This window comes from Orcinus orca, chromosome 5 (genome assembly GCF_937001465.1).
Source record: "Orcinus orca chromosome 5, mOrcOrc1.1, whole genome shotgun sequence".
NCBI lineage: Eukaryota > Metazoa > Chordata > Mammalia > Artiodactyla > Delphinidae > Orcinus > Orcinus orca.
The window spans coordinates 11828736-11849944 of NC_064563.1; positions in this window are offsets into that span (position 1 = coordinate 11828736).

The following is a 21209-nucleotide window of genomic DNA, read 5'->3' on the forward strand; positions in this document are numbered from 1 at the left end:
CACTCTCTGAAGTCACCTTCATTCTTCTCCATTCCCCACTGGATCCCTGTCTTCTTCTCTTTGGGGCTGCCTGGCCATGAGCTCTCCTGGCTGAGCAGCCACTGACCTGGATGTGGACAGAAACTCCCAATCCCCTTAACTGAGCTGATAAAAAGTTGGACTTTCTCAAAAGGAACTAATTTTACTTGAGTCAACTAAACACAACCAAGCTACACAAAGAAAATACAACAGCATATAAGTGGATGAGGTCAGGTGCCTGTGTTTCAGTACTGGTGTAAACAGCAGATTCATTCACTCCAGAACAGCTGTGCTTTGGACATCTTAATCATGTGTATGCTTTACAGGTACACGTGAAACTTTACAGAGCTTGTGCTGACCCAGCCAATCCACTTCTACGAGTTTATCCTAAGCTGATACATTGGACCCGTGTCCCAAGATGTATATATAAACTTGTTCATCAACAAAAATTGGCAATAAACTAAATATGTGCCAATAGGGGAATAATTCACTCAAGGTATTTTCATACTATTTAGTACTCAGCCACAAAGCAAGGTTGGCAAATTCCTCTGTTAAAAGAATAGATAGTAAATAACTGAAGGCTTTGTGGGCTATATGGTTTCTGTCACAAATAATCAACTCTGCCACTGAAGCATGAAAGCAGCCATAGACAATATGTAAAGGAATGGACATGGCTGTGTTCCAGTAAAACTCTATTTATTAATAAAAAAGGGGGGGTAGATTTGGTTTATGGGCCTTAATTTACAGACTCCTGGTTTAAAGAGAAAATATGGATTTGCGTTTATTGACGTGGAGAGTTCATCATAATATACTACTGGGTAAAAAAAAAAAAACAGATTTTGTTATTGTGATGCCACTCGTGTAAAATGAAGGTTTATTTGTGTGCATATGCCTAGAGAAGGATCTAAAAGGACGATGAGCAAATGTTAAATATTATCTCTAGGTTTCTTCTTTATGTTTATATATATTTTGGGGGTGGGGTGGGGTACACAGACCTCTCACCGTTGTGGCCTCTCCTGTTGCAGAGCACAGCCTCCGGACGCGCAGGCTCAGCAGCCATGGCTCACGGGCCCAGCCGCTCCGCAGCATGTGGGATCTTCCCGGACCGGGGTACGAACCCGTGTCCCCTGCATCGGCAGGCGGACTCTCAACCACTGCGCCACCAGGGAAGCCCTGTTTTTATATATTTTTATTATCAGAAAAATACTTTCATTTAGTAATGTATACTCTGACAAAGTAATTCCATGGTTGTTGTTAGGGTCACCACATACAGCTGTGCAGCCTGTGCACCACACAATTTTAGAAGATGCCATTCACATTGACTACAGTGTGAAGGATGCCCCCGGAGTTGTGTTATGGAGCAGCCCTCCTATCTCCCATTCTCTGTTCAGCCCTGTCCAGTTATTTCAACAAACATTTACTTGGCATCTACTATGCCAGACATCGTTCTAGGCACTACGGAAATATCAACAAAAAGTAGACAAAAAATTATGCCCTTGCAGTGCTTACACTCTAGTGGGGGAGAAAGGTAATAAGCAGAATGAAGGTTGAAGTGTGTTAGAAGCAGCGATAAAGCAGAGTGATAAGGGGCACCCAGGATGCTGCAGCAGGGATGGGGTTTCAATTTTAGATAGTTTCAACTGAAAAAAAATGCATAACCTAAAAGTTGAGAATTATGTTTTATTTGGCGTACAAAACTGAGCACTTAAGCCTGGAAGAGAGAGTCTCAGATAAGCTCTGAGGGGGGACTGTTCCAAAGAAGTAAGGAAGGAGCCGGGATATATAAGATTTTTTGCAACAAAACCCAAGTAGTTGGAACTTCAGGCGATTACTGTTAATTAAAGAAAATCAGACATCTCAAGTTCATGAATTGAGCTTGCTTCTCTACGTATGGGAAGATGCAAGAGTCTGAGCTTACTGAAATTATTCCTTTGATATGCACCTGAGCTGTCTAGGGCCAGTATCCTGCTTCTCTCCATCATGAATCCCCTCAGGGTGCACAGTTGGGGGTGGCTGCAGTGACTGCTGGCTCGATGGCCCCAATATCCTTTGCTTACTGACATGGCAGGTGACCTTCTTCATCCACAATAGGATGGTCAGAACAGACCTTACTCAGGAAGTCGCAACTGAGCAGACTCGAAAGAGGTCAAGGAGGAAGCCGTGTTGCTATCTTGGAGAGAGCATTCTAGATGGAGGGGACAAGCCAGTGCAAAGGCCCTGAGGGAAAAGCGTGCCTGGAGGTGTGAGGAACAGCAAGGAGGCCAGTGTTGCTGTGGTGAAGGGAGGGGCAGGGAGCAGTAGGGGATGAGGACAGATTGGTAATGGGTGGCCAGTTCACAGAAGCCCCTGTAGGTCAGAGCCACTTACGTGTTTTTGAGTAGAGAGTGACATGATTTAATTGATGCATTTACAGGGCCACTCTGAATGCTGGGTTGAGAATAGATTGTCAGGATACCAGGGTAGAGGTAGCCCTTGACACAGTGTTTGGCAATTCCTTTTTTCTCTCTCTCCTCCCCAGTGGCCTGTGGAATCCTGGAGGTCAAGCAGTGGTTTGTGGTCTCCTCTGTTCCCAGCACAGTTTCTGGCAGAGGGAATAACTAGTGCAAAGGCCCTGAGGCTCCTTTACTAAGTGAAATAAGGCAGGTAGGACACATACTTACTACTCTTGTTCTACAGAAGGGAAAAATTGGAACTTAAGGAAGTTTAAGTGATTGCCCAGAGTCAAAACAGGGTCAGCACCAAAACCAAGACCCTTTTGAGTCCAACGTCAGGGTTCCTAAGAACTTGGGACAAAAGACAGACATACCTACAAGATTCAGTGGAGTTGAGCTTCCACTGCAGGGGTCACGAGTTTGATCCCTGGTCCCCTGGTCAGGGAACTAAGATCCCGCGAACCTCTGGTACAGCCAAAAAAAAAAAAACATTCAGTGGAGTTGGTGAAAAGAAGTCCTGAGTTAGATTCTGCAGACTTTTATGAGAAGCCAAGGCATTTTGATTTCATACAGTGATAATGGTAATAGCTAACATATTAAAAAAAGAGGATGTATAACTTACCTGGTAGGAGATTCACTGCACATTGCTGATTTGAAAAGGCAGGTTGAAAAATAGCATTTAAAGTTTAGGGACTTCCCTAGTGTGGCAGTGGTTAAGAATCTGCCTGCCAATGCAGGGGACACGGGATCAAGCCTTGGTCTGGGAAGATCCCACATGCCTCAGAGTAACTAAGCCCCTGCGTCACAACTACTGAGCCTGTGCTCTAGAGCCCGTGAGCCACAACTACTGAGCCCGCATGCCACAACTACTGAAGCCTGCGTGCCTAGAGCCTGTGCTCTGAAACAAGCCACTGCAGTGAGAAGCCCGCACACCGCAATGAAGAGTAGCCCCCAATGGCTGCAACTAGAGAAAGCCCACGCGCAGCAACAAAGACCCAGCGCAGCAAAAAATAAATTAAAAAGTAAATAAATAAATTTATTTTTAAAAATAGAGTTTAATTACCATGTATCTAATACGTGAACGCATAAGAGGAAGGATGTTCACCAGATGTTAGTGATGCTTATTTCCTGAGGGTAGGATTTCAAGGGAGTTTTTATTTTCTTCTTTATTCTTTTCTCAATTGTTTGAATTTTCTACAATAAGAACGTAAGACAGAAGAAATCAACTTAAAATGTTTGATGTTAAAAAGATATCACTAAGCCAATATTTACATGCACTTTGCAGTTTCACAGCACCTTTGTTACGCATGTTCCTTTGTAAATCCTTCCAGGGCAGGCACTGTTTTATTTGGTGTTGGATGCCTGGAGTGCAAAGCCTGCCACAAATAGGTGTTCAGTAGGGCATGTGGAATGAATCAAAATGCCTCTGGGAACTGTAGTTCATATAATCTTCAGTAGACCCCTGGGAGGCGGAGGGGCTCAGGAATGACGTGAACACAGGTTTTTTGTTTTTTTTTTTAATTTTTATTGGAGTAGTTGCTTTACAGTGTCATGTTAGTTTCTGCTATACAGCAAAGTGAATCAGTTATACATATACATATATTCCCTCTTTTTTAGATTTCCTTCCCATTTAGGTCACCACAGAGCACTGAATAGCGTTCCCTGTGATATACAGTATGTTCTCATTAGTTATCTATTTCATACATAGTAGTATATATATGTCAATCCCAATCTCCCAGTTCATCCCACCCCCCCTTCCCACTTGGCATCCACAAGTTCTCTACATCTCTGTCTCTATTTCTGCTTTGCAAATAAGTTCATCTGTACCATTTTTCTAGATTCCACATATAAATAATAATATACGATATTTGTTTTTCACTTTCTGGCTTACTTCACTCTGTATGACAGTCTCTAGGTCTATCCATGTCTCTGCAAATGGCACTATTTCATTCCTTTTTATGGCTGAGTAATATTCCGTTGTATATATATGCCACATCTTCTTTATCCATTCCTCTGTTGATGGACATTTAGATTGCTTCCATGTCCTGGCTATTATAAATATTGCTGCAACGAACATTGGAGTGCATGTATTTTTTTGACTTATGGGTTTCTCAGGGTATATGCCCAGTAGTGGGATTGCTGGGTCATATGGTAGTTTTATTTTTAGTTTTTTGAGGAAGCTCCATACTGTTCTCCAAAGTGGCTGTATCAAATTACATTCCCACCAACAGTGTAGGAAGGTTCCCTTTTCTCCACATCTTCTCCAGCATTTATTGTTTGTAGATTTTTTGATGATGGCCATTCTGACTGGTGTGAGGTAAGACCTCATTGTAGTTTTGATTTGCATTTCTCTAATTATTAGTGATGCTGAGCATTTTTTCATGTGCTTTTTGGCCATCTGTATGTCTTCTCTGGAGAAATGTCTATTTAGGTCTTTTACCCATTTTTGGATTAGGTTGTTTTTTTGATATTGAGCTGCATGAGCTGTTTGTATATTTTGGAGATTAATCCCTTGTTGGTTGCTTCATTTGCAAATATTTTCTCCCATTCTGAGGATTGTCTTTTCATTTTGCTTATGGTTTCCTTTGCTGTGCAAAAGCTTTTACGTTTAATTAGGTTCCATTTGTTAATTTTTGTTTTTATTTTCATTACTCTAGCAGGTGGGTCAAAAAAGATCTTGCTGTGATTCATGTCAAAGAGTGTTCTGCCTACGCTTTCCTCTAAGAGTTTTATAGTGTCTGGCCTTACATTTAGGTCTTTAATCCATTTTGAGTTTATTTTTGTGTATGGTGTTATGGAATGTTCTAATTTCATTCTTTTACATGTAGCTGTCCAGTTTTCCCAGCACCACTTATTGAAGAGACTGTCTTTTCTCCATTGTAATATATTCTTGCCTCCTGTGTCATAGATTAGGTGACCATATGTGCGTGGGTTTATCTCTGGGCTTTCTATCCTCTTCCATTGATCTATATTTCTGTTTTTGTGCCAGTACCATACTGTCTTGATTACTGTAGTTTTGTAGTATAGTCTGAAGTCAGGGAGCCTGATTCCTCCAGCTCCATTTTTCTTTCTCAAGATTGCTTTGGCTATGCGGGTTCTTGTGTGTTTCCATATGAACCATAAAATTTTTGTTCTAATTCAGTGAAAAATGCCATTGGTAATTTGTTAGGGATTGCATTGAATCTGTAGATTGCTTTGGGTAGTATAGTTATTTTCACAATTTTGATTCTTCCATTCCAAGAACATGGTATATTTCTCCATCTGTTTGTGTCTTCTTTGATTTCTTTCATCAGTATCCTATAGTTTTCTGTTTTACATGGAAGGAGTTGCATCTCTTTCCTGATTGGCATGGCCCTGGCACTCAGGAGACCAGAAATCCTTGTAAGAAGCCTAAATGGTAAATTTACAGATTTGTGATGCCTGGTCTCAGGTCCCACCTTCACACTCTGCAAAAATTAAGTTTTTCTTTTTTCTTTTTTTGGCTGCATTGCATCTTCATTGCTGTGCGCAGGCTTTCTCTAGACAAGTGGGAGCTACTCTTCATTGAGGTGTGCAGGCTTCTCATTGCAGTGGCTTCTGTTGTTGCGGAGCACAGGCTCTAGGCTCACGGGCTTAGTAGTTGTGACACGCCTGCCCTAGAGTGCATGGGCTTCAGTAGTTGTGGCGTGTGGGCTCAGTAGTTGTGGCTCTCAGACTCCAGAGTACAGGCTCAGTAGTTGTGGTGCATGGGCTTAGTTGCTCCCTGGGATGTGGGATCTTCCCAGACCAGGGATCAAACTCATGTCCCCTGCATTGGCAGGCGGATTGTTAACCATTGCACCACCAAGGAGTCCCTTAAGTTTTTAAATGGAAGAGTTTTAGTAAAGAATCAGTGATGTGGCAACGTTTACTCTGATCGTATTTCAATCAGGCTTTTGGGTTTTAATGACAGTTGCCGTCTCTGTTGGGTTACATCATTCTCAGAAAAGCCTTCTTTTAGTTTTATTTTTTTTAATTTTCTGGCTGTGATGTGGTGCCTTGCAGGATCTTAGTTCCTGGACTAGGGATTGAACCCAGGCCCACGGCAGTGAAAATGCCAAGTCCTAACCACTGGACTACCAGGGAATTCCCAGGAAAGGCTTCTTTTATTTTTTTAATTAAAAAAAATTTTAATACATCTTTATTGGAGTATAATTGCTTCACATTACTATGTTAGTTTCTATTGTACAACAAAGTGAATCAGCCATGTGCATACATATATCCCTTCCCTCTTGAGCCTCCCTCACACCCTCCCTATCCCACCCTTCTAGATCATTGCAAAGCAGCGAGCTAATCTCCCTGTGCAACTGCTGCTTCCCACTAGCTATCCAGTTTACATTTGGTAGTGTATATATGTTGATGCTACTCTCGCTTCATCCCACCTTCCCCCCCTGCCACCATGTCCTCAGTTCCATCCTCTATGTCTACATCTTTATTCCTGCCCTGACACTAGGTTTATCAGTACTTTTTTTTTTTTGATTCCACGTATATGTGTTAGCATATGGTATTTGTTTTTCTGACTTACTTCACTCAGTATGACAGACTCTAGGTCCATCCACCTCACTACAAATAACTCAGTTTCATTTCTTTTTGTGCCTGAGTAATATTCCATTGTATATATGTGCCACATCTTCTTTCTTTTTTTTTTTTTTTAACATCTTTATTGGAGTATAATTGCTTTACTTCACATATTCTTTATCCATTCTTCTGTCAATGGACATTTAGGTTGGTTCCATGTCCTGGCTATTGTAAATAGTGCTGCAATGAACATTGGGGTGCATGTCTCTTTTTGAATTATGGTTTTCTCAGGGTATATGCCCAGTAGTGGGATTGCTGGGTCATATGGTAGTTCTATTTTTAGTTTTTAAGGAACCTCCATAATGTTCTCCATAGTGGTTGTATCAATTTACTTTCCCACCAACAGGGCAGGAGGGTTCCCTTTTCACCACACTCTTTCCAACATTTATTGTTTCTAGTCTTTTTGATGATGGCCATTCTGACCAGTGTGAGGTGAGACCTCATTGTAGTTTTAATTTGCATTTCTCTAATTATTAGTGATGTTGAGCATTATTTTCATGTGCTTTTTAGCCATCTGTATGTCTTCTACAGAGACATGTCTATTTAGGTCTTCTGCCCATTTTTGGATTGGGTTGTTTGTTTTTTGATATTGAGCTGCATGAGCTGTTTGTATATTTTGGAGATTAATCCCTTGTTGGTTGCTTCATTTGCAAATATTTTCTCCCATTCTGAGGATTTTCTTTTCATTTTGCTTATGGTTTCCTTTGCTGTGCAAAAGCATTTAAGTTTAATTAGGTTCAATTTGTTAATTTTTGTTTTTATTTTCATTACTCTAAGAGGTGGGTCAAAAAAGATTTTGCTGTGATTTACGTCAAAGAGTGCTCTGCCTATGCTTTCCTCTAAAAGTTTTATAGTGTCTGGCCTTACATTTAGGTCTTTAATCCATTTTGAGTTTATTTTTGTGTATGGTGTTAGGGAATGTTCTAATTTCATTCTTTTACATGTACCTTCCAGTTTTCACAGCACCACTTATTGAAGAGGCTGTCTTTCCTCCACTGTATGTTCTTTCCTCCTTTGTCATAAATTAGGTGACCATATGTGCGTGGGTTTATCTCTGGGCTTTCTATCTTGTACCACTGATCTATAATTCTGTTTTTGTGCCAGTACCATACTGTCTTGATTACTGTAGCTTTGTAGTATAGTTTGAGGTTGGGGAGCTTGATTCCTCCGTTTTTCTTTCTCAAGATTTCTTTGGCTATTCAGGATCTTTTGTGTTTCCATACGAATTGTAAAATTCTTTGTTCTAATTCTGTGAAGAATGCCATTGGTCGTTTGATAGGGATTGAATTGAATCTGCGGGTTGCTTTTGGTAGTATAGTCATTTTCACAATATTGATTCTTCCAATCCAAGAACATGGTATATTTCTCCATCTGTTTATGTCATCTTTGATTTCTTTCATCAGTGTTTTATAGTTTTCTGAGTACAGGTCTTTCGCCTCCTTAGGTAGGTTTATTCCTAGGTATTTTATTCTTTTTGTTGCAATCGTAAATTTGAGTGTTTCCTTAATTCCTCTTTCTAATTTTTCCTTGTTAGTGTATAGGAATGCCAGAGATTCCTATGCATTAATTCTGTATCCTACAACCTTACCAAATTCATTGAGTAGTTCTAGTAGTTTTCTGGTGGCATCTTTAGGATTCCCTATGTATAGTATCATGTCACCTGCCAACAGTGACAGTTTTACTTCTTCTTTTCCAATTTGTATTTCTTTTTCTTCTCTGATTGCCATCACTAGAACTTCCAAAACTATGTTGAATAAGAGTGGCAAGAGTGGGCATCCTTGTCTTGTTCCTGATCTTAGTGGAAATGCTTTCAGTTTTTCACCATTGAGTATGATGTTTGCTGTGGGTTTGTCATATATGGCCTTTATTATTTTGAGGTAGATTCCCTCTATGCCCATTTTCTGGAGAGTTTTTATCATAAATGGGTGTTGAATTTTGTCAAAAGCTTTTTCAGCAACTATTGAGTTGATCATATGGTCTTTATTCCTTAATTTGTTAATATGGTGTATCACATTGATTGATTTGCGTATATTGAGGAATCCTTGCATCCCTGGGATAAATCCTACTTGATCATGGTGTATAATCCTGTTAATATGTTGTTGGATTCTGTTTGCCAGTATTTTGTTCAGGATTTTTGCATCTATGTTCATCAGTGGTATTGGTCTATAATTTTCTTTTTTTGTGATATCTTTTTCTGGTTTTGGTATCAGGATCATGGTGGCTTCGTAGAATGAATTTGGGAGTGTTCCTCCCTCTGCAATTTTTTGGAGGAGTTTGAGGAGGATCAGCATTAGATCTTCTCTAAATGTTTGATACAATTCACCTGTGAAGCCATCTGGTACTGGACTTTGTTGAAAGATTTTTAATTACAGTGTGAATTTCATTACTTGTGATCGGTCTGTTTACATTTTCTAATTCTTCCTGGTTCAGTCTGGAAAATTGTACCTTTCCAAGAGTTTATCCATTTCTTCATGGTTGTCCATTTTATTGGCATATAGTTGTTTGTAATACTCTCATAATCCATTGTATTTCTGCAGTGTCAGTTGTTATTTCTCCTTTTTCATTTCTGATTTTTTGATTTGCATCCTCTCCCTTTTTCTTGCTGAGGCTGGCTAAGGCTTTATCAATTTTGTTTATTTATCTTCTCAAAGAACCAGCTTTTAGTTTTATTTATCTTTGCTATTGTTTTCTTCATTTCTATTTCATTTATTTCTGCTCTGATCTTTATGATTTCTTCTACTGACTTTGCGTTTTCTTTGTTCTTCTTTCTCTAGTTGCTTTAGGTGTAGGTCTAGATTGTGTATCTGATATTTTTCTTGTTTCTTGAGTGAGATTGAATTGCTATAAACGTCCCTCTTAGAACTGCTTTTGGTGCGTCCCATAGGTTTTTGGTTGTCGTGTTTTCATTGTCATTTGTTTCTATGTATTTTTAAATTTTTTCTTTGATCTCTTCAGTCATCTCTTGGTTATTTAGTAGCGCACTGTTTAGCCTCCATGTATTTGTGTTTTTTACAGGTTTTTTCCTGAAACTGATTTCCAATCTCATAACATTGTGGTCAGAAAAGATGCTTGATATGATTTCTATTTTCTTAAATTTTCTGGGGTTTGATTTGTGACCCAAGATGTGATCTATCCTGGAGAAATTTCCATGTGCACTTGAGAAGAAAGTGTATTCTGCCACTTTTGGGTGGAATGTTCTATAAATATCAGTTAAATCTATCTAGTCTATTGTATCATTTAGAGCTTGTGTTTCCATATTTATTTTCTGTTTTGATGATCTGTCCATTGGTGAAAGTGGGATGTTAAGGTCCCCTGCTATTATTGTGTTACTCTCGATTTCCCCTTTCATGGCTGTTAGCATTTGCCTTATGTATTGAGGTGCTCCTATGTTGGGTGCATAAATATTTATAATTGTTATATCTTCTTGGATTGATCCCTTGATCATTATGTAGTGTCCTTCCTTATCTCTTTTAACAGTCTTTATTTTAAAGTCTATTTTATCTGATACAAGTATTGCTACTCCAGCTTTCTTTTGATTTCCATTTGCATGGAATATCTTTTTCCAACCCCTCACTTTCAGTCTGTATGTGTCCCTAGGTATGAAGTGGGTCTCTTGTAGACAGCATATATATGGGTCTTGTTTTCATATCCATTCAGCCAGTCTTTGTCTTTTGGTTGGAGCATTTAATCCATTTACATTTAAGGTAATTATCAATATGTATGCTCCTATTACCATTTTCTTAATTGTTTTGGGTTTGTTATTGTAAGTCTTTTCCTTCTCTTGTGTTTCCTGCCTAGATAAGTTCCTTCAGCATTTGTTGTAAAGCTGGTTTGGTGGTGCTGAATTCTCTTAGCTTTTGCTTGTGTGTAAGGGTTTTAATTTCTCCATCAAATATGAATGAGACCCTTGCTGGGTAGAGTAATCTTGGTTGTAGGTTCTTCCCTTTCATTTGGTATCAGGGTCATGGTGGCTTCATAGAATGAATTTGGGAGTGTTCCTCCCATCACTTTAAATATGTCCTGTCACTCCCTTCTGGCTTGCAGAGTTTCTGCTGAAAGATCAGCTGTTAACCTTATGGGGATTCTCTTGTATGTTATTTGTTGTTTTTCCCTTGTTGTTTTAATATTTTTTATTTGTATTTAATTTTTGGTAGTTTGATTAAATGTGTCTTGGCATATTTCTCCTTGGATTTATCCCTTATGGGACTCTCTGTGCTTCCTGGCCTTGACTGACTATTTCCTTTCCCATAATAGGGAAGCTTTCAACTATAATCTCTTCAAATATTTTCTCAGTCCCTTTCTTTTTCTCTTCTTCTTCTGGGACCCCTAGAATTCAATGTTGGTGCATTCAATTTTGTCCCAGAGGTCTCTGAGACTGTCCTCAGTTCTTTTCATTCTTTTTTTCTTTATTCTGCTCTGCAGTAGTTATTTCCACTATTTTATCTTCCAGGTCACTTATCTGTTCTTCTGCCTCAGTTATTCTGCTATTGATTCCTTCTAGAGAATTTTTAATTTCCTTTTTTATATTGTTCATCATTATTTGTTTGCTCTTTAGTTCTTCTAGGTCCTTGTTAAATGTTTCTTGTATTTTCTCCATTCTATTTCCAATATTTTGGATCGTCTTTTCTATCATTACTATAAATTCTTTTTCAGGTAGACTGCCTAATTCCTCTTCATTTGTTTGGTCTGGTGGGTTTTTACTTTGCTCCTTCATCTGCTGTGTATTTCTCTGTCTTCTCATTTTGCTTAACTTACTGTGGTTGAGGTCTCCTTTTCACAGGCTGCAGGTTTGTAGTTCCCATTGTTTTTGGTGTCTGCCCCCAGTTGGTAAGGTTGGTTTAGTGGGTTGTGTAGGCTTCCTGGTGGAGGCGACTGGTGCCTGTGTGCTGGTGGATGAGGCTGGATCTTGTCTTTCTGATGGGCAGGACCACGTCCGGTGGTGTGTTTTGGGGTGTCTGTGAACCTATTATGGTGTTAGGCAGCCTCCCTGCTAATGGGTGGGGTTGTGTTCCTGTCTTTCTAGTTGTCTGGCATGGGGCATTCCAGCACTGTAGCTTGCTGGTCATTGAGTGGAGCTGGGTTAGCGTTGAGATGGAGATCTATGGGAGAGCTTTCGCTGTTTGATATTGCGTGGGACCGGGAGGTCTCTGGTGGACCAATGTCCTGAACACGGCTCTCCCACCTAAGAGACTCAGGCCTGACACCAGCCGGAGCTCCAAGACCCTGTCAGCCACATGGCTCAGAAGAAAAGGGAGAAAAGAAAGAAAGAAAGAAAGAAAAATAAATAAAATAAAATTAAGTTATTAAAAAATTTAAAAATTATTTAAAATAAAACAAAGAAAAAAGTAATAAAAAAGAAAGAAGTGAGCAACCAAATCAATAAACAAATCCACCAATGATAACAAGTGCTAAAAACTATACTAAAGAAAAAAACAAAAAAAAACTGGACAGACAGAACCCTAAGACAAAAAGCAAAGCTATACAGAGAAAATCACACAAGGAAGCATACACATAGACACTCACGAAAAGAGAAAAAGGGAAAAAAAAAAAATATATATATATATATATATATATATATATGGAAGAGAGCAACCAAATCAATAAACAAATCTACCAATTATAATAATCTCTAAATACTAAACTAAGATAAAAATTAGATACAGAAAGCAAACTCCAAGTCTACAGCTGCTCCCAAAGTCCATCGCCTCAATTTGGGATGATTCGTTGTCTATTCATGTATTCCACAGATGCAGGTACATCAAGTTGATTGTGGAGGTTTAATCCTCTGCTCCTGAGGCTGCTGGGAGAGATTTCCCTTTCTCTTCTTTGTTTGCACAGCTCCCGGGGTTCAGCTTTGGATTGGGCCCTGCCTCTGCGTGTAGGTTGCCTGAGGGTGTCTGTTCTTTGCTCAGACAGGATGGGGTTAAAGGAGCGGTTGAGACAATGGTCTCCTGCCTCTTAGGCAGGTCCGGACTTCTTCCCGGACTCCCTCCCAGCTAGCTGTGGCGCACTAGCCCCCTTTAGGCTGTCTTTACGCAGCCAACCCCAGTCCTCTCCCTGGGGTCTGACCTCCGAAGCCCGAGCCTCAGCTCCCAGGCCTGCCCGCCCTGGTGGGTGAGCAGACAAGCCTCTCGGGCTGGTGAGTGCCGGTTGGCACTCATCCTCTGTGCGGGAATCTCTCCGCACCCCTGTTGCTGTGCTCTCCTCCGCAGCTCCGAAGCTTCCCCCTCCGCCACCTGCAGTCTCCGCCCGCGAAGGGGCTTCTAGTGTGTGGCAACCTTTCCTCCTTCACAGCTCTCTCCCACTGGTGCAGGTCCCATCCCTATTCTTTTGTCTCTGTTTATTCTTTTTTCTTTTGCCCTACCCAGGTACGTGGGGAGTTTCTTGCCTTTTGGGAGGTCTGAGGTCTTCTGCCAGCGTTCAGTAGGTGTCCTGTAGGAGTTGTTCCACATGTAAATGTATTTTTGATGTATTTGTGGGGAGGAAGATGATCTCCACGTCTTACTCCTCTGACATCTTGAAGGTCCCCCATATCAAAATTTCTTAATCTCTTCACCTGTTGATAAACATTTGGGTTGTTTCCAGTTTGGAACTTTTACAAACAAATGTTAAACGTTGCTACAGACATTCCTGTATAAGTCTTTGTATGGACATGTGTTTTCATTTCTCATGTAGATACCTTGGACTGCAGTGGCTGGATCATATGGTAGATAGATGTTTGACTCTAAGTAAATGCCAGACTGTATTCCATTTTGCATTCCCACTAGCAGTGTAGGAGAGTTCCAGTTCCTCCACATCTTTGCCAACACTTGGTGTACTCAGTCCTTTTGATTTTGCTTTTTAAACAGATGCGTAGTTGTTTTAATTTGCATTTCCCTAATGACTAACGATTTTGGACATCTTTTCATGTGTTTATCATCCATATGACTTCTTTGTGGAAGTGTCTATTCAAATCATTTGCCCATTGTTTTATTAAATCATTTTTTTTAGTCACTGAAATTTGAGAGTTCTTTCTTTATTCTAGATGCAAGTCTCTTATCAAATATGTTCTGTGGAAATATTTTCTCCCAAACTCTAGCTTGTTTTCTCATTCTCTTAACAGTGTCATCAGAAAGACCAGAAGTTTTAAATTTTGATGAAATCCAATTCATCAGTTTGTTCTTTTATGAATTGTATTTTTGGTGTCATATCTAAGAAATCTTAGCCTAGCCAAGGTCATAAAGATTTTCTCCTATGTTTTCTTCTAGAAGTTTTAACATTTTAGGTTTTACATTTAGGTCCATGACCCATTTTCAGTTCATTTTTATATATGGTGTAAAGTATGAATTATTATTTTTTAATTTGAATATCCAATTGTTCTAGCACCATTTGTTGAAAAGACCATCCTTTCTCCATTGCTTGCTTTTGTACCTTTGGGAAAAAAATCAGTGTCCACATATGTGTGAGTCTCTTTCTGGGCTCTCTGTTCCTTTTCATTGATCTCTTTTGTCAATACCTCATGTAAATGTTCAACAATCAGCTCTCGGAAAGGACCCTGTTTGTAGTTTATCAGTGGTGTACATACTCTCATGGTGGCTGATTTCAAGCTTCTTTCTTTCCTTCTCTCCTTCCTTCCTTGCACTCTTTCCCCATCCCTCTTTCATTCCTTTTTTCCTCTCCCTCCTTCTTTTATTTTTTCCTCCCTCCCTTTTCTTATTCTCTGCCCCCTTCCTTCTCCAGAATTTGCATTCCATGACAGAAAGATCCAAATGTTTGTCTTAGTCGTTGCTTAGAAGTGTCAGACACACAATAGATGCTCAGTAAATATTTGTTGAATGAATGAATGACCCATTTTTAATGCTGTACTTCCAGCATTTAATAACCGTTCAAAGTAGATGGCATATTATTTTTAATTTTTAAAAGAATTGTTATACAATTTTAAATGTTACTTTCCATTTACAGTTATTACCAAATATTGGTTATATTTCCCGTGTTGTACAATACATCCTTAAGCTTATCTTACACCCAATAGTTTGTACCTCCCTCTCCCCGACCCCTATATTGCCCCTCCTCCCTCTCCCCATTGGTAACGACTAGTTTGTTCTCTATGAGTCTGCTTCTTTTTTGTTATATTCACTAGTCTGTTGTATTTTTTAGATTCCACATATAAGTGATGTTATATGGTATTTGTCTTTCTCTGTCTGATTTGTTTCACTTAGCATAATGCCCTCCAGGTCCATCCATGTTGCTGCAAATGGCAAAATTTCATTCTCTTTTATGACTAATATTCCATTGCATATATATACCACATCTTTTTTTTTTTTTTTTTTTTTTGTGGTACGCGGGCCTCTCACCACTGTGGCCTCTCCTGCTGTGGAGCACAGGCTCCGGACGTGCAGGCTCAGCGGCCATGGCTCACGGGCCCAGCCGCTCCGCGGCATGTGGGATCTTCCCGGACCGGGACACGAACCCATGTCCCCTGCATGGGCAGGCGGACTCTCAACCACTGCGCCACCAGGGAAGCCCCACCACATCTTCTTTATCCATTCATCTGTCAGTGGATATTTAGGTTGTTTCTATATCTTGGCTATTGTAAATAATGCTACTATGAACATCTGTGTGCGAAAATGACATAGTTTTAAAATAACCAAATACTGTTTAGCACTTTGAAGTTTGCAAAGCTCTACCTCACATGTCATCTCATACAACCTGGGCACCATCCTGAGAAGCAGGCAGACAAGGTGTTCCCCTCCCCACTTCACAGATGAGGAAACAAAGACCCAGAAAGGTGGAGGTGCCCACCCCCGGTCACACCACAAATGACATAATCTACAGGGTCTGACTCCAGGTTTGGGGCTCTTCCCCAAGGCTGCCCGTGACCACCTGGCTCTGGGGGGATCTCAGCAGGGAAGGCTGGCGGCTTCAGGGAGAATTGTCCCAAGGAATAGGAAGGCAACAGATGGAGAGTGGGAAGGGGCAGATGATACCAGGGGAAGGCCTACCTGGGCCGCTACCAGGCTGTGACTCTCACCTCAGGGCCAAAACAGTGGTGACATCAGACCCCCCACGCCATTCCTGTTGCTGGATGTTCACGGCCCCTCCCCCAGACCCAGCTTCCCCCAGAGAGCAGGCTCACTCCTAGCATCTGCGTCTTCTTACATGTCTATAAAAATGAACAGCAGAGACTGAAAGCTAGAGACCCACAAGCTGAATTCAGTCCCCATGTATGACTTATTTAGTCCCTGCAGGGTTTTAAAATGTGGGCCAATTTACAGAGCGAGAGAGTCCACGTGGGTAGTTGATTTCTTTTGGCAAAGAGGGAAATCTGGCCACCCAGGCCCACAATCCCTTCTGGATGCCCCCTGAGACCAGATAAGTGTTACCCAGGTCACCACAGTCCCCACCATTTCCTAGCACTTCTCCAACCTCGAGGACAGCCATCACCTGCTGTTTACTTTCACCCTCACGCTGTTTATTCTTATTGTTGAGAAACATACCTCGGAACCCATACCGCTAACAAAGGGAGGAACACAAAACATGTAGGACCTCATGATTTTATTACATCATGACAGGTAGTCATCTGAGTCTGAGCGCCTTGATTTACATCTGCTTTTAAATACACCCTCTCAACAATCCCACAAAGAAGGCTTGGAGAATGACCGTTTAGGAGAGGATCCTGGGGTTCAGAGGTTGAGGGCCTTACCCAAGGCTTTATAACTAATTGGAAGCAGACATAAAACTTGAAGACAACATCTCACCCGGCACGGAAATCTGCATAAATTGCCTTTGCGGCCACACGCTGCCTTTGTGTCCACTGTAGGACAGTGGGTGCAACCTGACGGAACAGCCCTGTGTAATCTTCCGCGTGCCCATTAGGTGGCGCCCTAAGCCAACAAAGCTTTTCGGGACAATGCCTTTGTGTAAATTGGCTTTCTTCCATTATTACTGAATTTTAAGCCAGAATGGTTTTTCCACTTTCTCTAAGAAAAAAAAAAAAAAAAAGGAAAAAAGAAAGGTCTTTCAGCACAAAATAGAGCATGGCTTTCGTGCCAGGCGTAAAATGAAGTTTGCTTTAATCCATCGCCTAGGGAGAAAATGTTTATGTGTCACAATTGACATCTGTTAAATTTTAAAATGAAGTAAGCAAGCAATAAGAAGGTCTGAAACACATTCTTTGTTCAAGAAATTGTGCAGACACTGCTCAGCTGGTCTGTACAATTAGAAATAAAACAAGCACCTTTTCTTCCCCAGCATGCCCCGCTGAAAGCCCCAATGAGGAAAAAGACGGAGGGCGATGGACCTGGGCTCCGAGAGAGGTTAGCACCTGCCTTCCGGCAAATCTGCCCGCACAGCAGGGATGACCTGCTTCTGCCCAGAAGGCCTCCCCCTCCTCACCTGCTCCTTTTTTTGCAAAGCGTAGGAAAGTGTGAGGAATTTCAGAGCAGCCAGGTCAGTTTTAACCATCAGCATATTTTATGGTGAAATCTATTCTTAAACCGATAGACATTTGTTCTTTTGTATTTCACACTAGCAAGGAATCTGGAACCAATCCCTCCAAAGTTAGCGCTTCCTATCTATTATTCAAGCTTCATTATTAAAAAGAGAATGAGAGCAGACATAATTCCAATATGCAGCTTCAGTATCAGTTAACAATCTGGCCTTTTGAAGATATCCTAAGACCATCAAATGAGAAAGCAAGGCCTTGCGTATAAAACCAAATATTACAATTGTGGAACGGGGTATTTGTAATACCCATGTAATAAGTGAAATACTTTTTTGGTGTGTTAAACCATTGAGATTTAAGCTTAATTTGTTATTTCAGCATAACCTGTCCCATCCTAGAAGGTAGGGCTGTGCCTTTGATCACTGGAGCCTTGAGCCCTCGGTAAGGAGTCGAGGGAAAGAAATGCTTGTTGAACACGACTCATTTGGACAGTCTTCCCTTCGATTATTTGAAATACTTCAGTATCCATGAATAAACTCTCCTTTCTGATCAGTTAGTTTGAGTTGGGGCTTGCCATTTTCAACTAAGACGTCTGCTTAACAAGTCATTTCTCTCTCCTGTTCTGGAATCACTCTTCTTTTTTCCGATAAATAACTCTTCTTTTCAAATTTTTCTTCTCTTGTCTTATACGAATTGGTAAAAATGTACAAATGAAATACATGTAAGTATTTAATTTTTGTTTCTTTTATTCAGGAAAATGTCTTCAAGTTTAATAATGGCTTTCTTATTTCAAAAGCATGATGTACTTACTAAAGAATAATCAGAAAATACATATGGGCCAAAGAGGGAATAAAGTGCCTACAATCCCCATGCCCAGAGGAAAACATGGTTCATACCTTACTGTGTGACTATAAAGATAGTATGATTTTTACAAAATTGTATCACATTATATATATTTTAAAATCAGTTTTTTTTCATTGAAGTACATCTTTTCATTTTGGTAAACATATTTCTATAACACTATTTCAATGGCTACGCAATAGTTCATTCTGTGACTTTGATCATTTAAACATTTTTTCTATACATGTTAAATATCATAAACATCTACCAGATCTTTGTCTGAATTGTATCCTTTGTTAATTTCTTTTTTTTAAATATTTTTTTGGCTGTTCCGGGTCTTAGTTACGGCACACGGGATCTTCGTTGCCTCATGCGAGATCTTTCATTGCGGCATGTGAGATCTAGTTCCCTGACCAGGGATCGAACCCGGGCCCCCTGCATTTGGAGCACGGAGTCTTAACTGCTGAACCACCAGGGAAGTCCCTCCTTTGTTCTTTTCTTAAGATAAATCCCCAAACATGGAATTTCTGGGTCAATGAAAAGACACATCTTTAAAGACTTTTGATACATAGTGCCAAATTGCCTTCCAGAAAGTTTGTGCCAAATTGCCTTCCAGAAAGTTTCTGCCAAATTAGAGAACATAAGTGCCCATTTCTCTGCCGAGTATTGTACCTTAAAATATTTCCAACTTGGTAAAACTCATTGTTTTACCAAATTACAATAATAGTTTGTATTTTTAAATGACTAGTAAAGCTTTTTTTCATATGTTTATTCTAATAATTTTTTGTTCATATGTTTGTTCTATTTTTCTGTTAAGGTATTACTGTTTTGTTGTTGATTTGTAACAACTTTTACATATTTTGGAGATTAATTCCTTCTTATCATGTATATTGCAAATATTTCCTCAATTTTTCATTTGCTTTTTAATTTTTTACATACAGATATCTTATATTTTATAACATCAAACATACCTAGCAATATTTTTTTTTTTTTCTTGTAATTTCTGCCATGGAGTCATGCTTAGCCAGGTCTTCCCCATCCTAATATGACATAAATATATGCTCATATTTTCTCCTAGTTGTTTTGTGGTCTCATCTTTCCATTTGAACATTTAATCCCCTTGGAATTTATTTTGGTATATTAGTTTTTAACCAGTTGTTCACAGACTATGTAATTAGTCTTTCTTTTCCCCACCTACTGCAATTGCCAATCTAATATATGATAAATTCTGATCTCTGGATTTCTGGTCCAGGAATCTATCTTTTCATTCCTACATTGGTAACAAACTTCCTAAATTAGAGTATTTGGAAATATGTCTTACCATCTGGTAGAGCCTATCCCCTTTAATATTAAAATATTATCTTAGTTACTCACAAATATATTCTTCCAGTGGAATTTAAAAAATCAATCTGGTAAGTTAAAAAAAGTAAAGTTAGCAGCCCTAGCCTTCTCATTCAGATGCATGATGTTTCTCTGCACTATTCAGTCTTCTTTCTGTCCAGGTTGTATATTTCTGCTGTATTTGGTCCTAAGTATAGGATCATTTTTGTTGCTTCTGTGAATGGGATATTTTTCTCATTCTATTTTCCAACTTTTATGACTGAACATTATTCCATTGTATGTATGTACCACCATTTATTTATCCATTCGTTGTTGATGGACATTTGGGCTGTTTCTACCTTTTGTGCATCGTGCTACTGTGAACATGTGTGTACCTGTGCTCGTGTGACTCCCTGCCTTCAGTTCTTTTGGGTGTGTACCTGGGGAGTGGAATTGCAGGGTCATATGGTAATTCTATGTTTACTTTTTGAGGAACTCCAAACTGTTTTCCACAGCAACTGAACCATTTTGCCTTCCCACCAGCAGTGTACAAGTTTCAATTTCTCTACACCCTCACCAATGCTGGTTATTTTTTTTTTAATTGCCATCTTAGTGGGTATTGAAGTGGTATCTCATTGTGGTTTTAACTTGCATTTCTTTAATGACTAATGACGCTGAGCATCTTTTCATGTGTTTATGGTCTATTCTATATCTCCTTTGGAGAAATGTCTGTTGAATTCCTTTGTCCATTTTTTAAGGAATTGTTTATCTTTTTGTTGTTGATTTCCTAACTTTTTGACAGGAAAAAACAGCTAATTGAAAGTTGCCATTTCATATAGAATACTTTCAAAAGCAAAAACTAGAGGCAATACAAAATGACTTAAATGATAAATTTTTTTTAAATGTTTGAGTGGTTACTATAGGCCAGGTAGTGTTCTAGCATTTTCCACATATTAATTTATTTAAATTTCACAACACTACAGGGTAGGTACTCTAATCAGTATCTCCACTTCACAAATCAGAAACAAGAGGCACAGAGAAGTTCAAATTCACATAACTGGTAAAATTAGAATTTGAACCTGGGAACTATATTCAATATCCTATGATAAACCATAGTGGAAAAGAATATGAAAAAGAACGTGTATATATATATACATATATATGTGTATATGTATGTATAACTGAATCACTTTGCTCTACAGCAGAAATTAACACAACATTGTAAATCAGCTATAATTCAGTAAAATTGTAAAAAAAGAATTTGAACCTGGGATATCTGACTCATCTCTGTGTTACTCAGTAAATAAGAAAGATTTATTTTCTTACATAATAATAAGTACTTAGGGAGGCATTACCAGCATTGATTGGGTTAGGAGTGAAATATAATTCATGAATCAGGATTTTTCTGTCTTCCTAACATGAAAAAGTTCATCCTAAGCATGCTGCTTTGGGCTCGAGATTGTTCCCTCATGGTCACAAAATGGCTACAACAGCTCTAAGCATCACATTCTTTCCCAGCAACACCCAAATGCCTGAAGCAGAAGGTCTCTTTCGTTTCTTCTCCTTTAAGAATGAGGAAA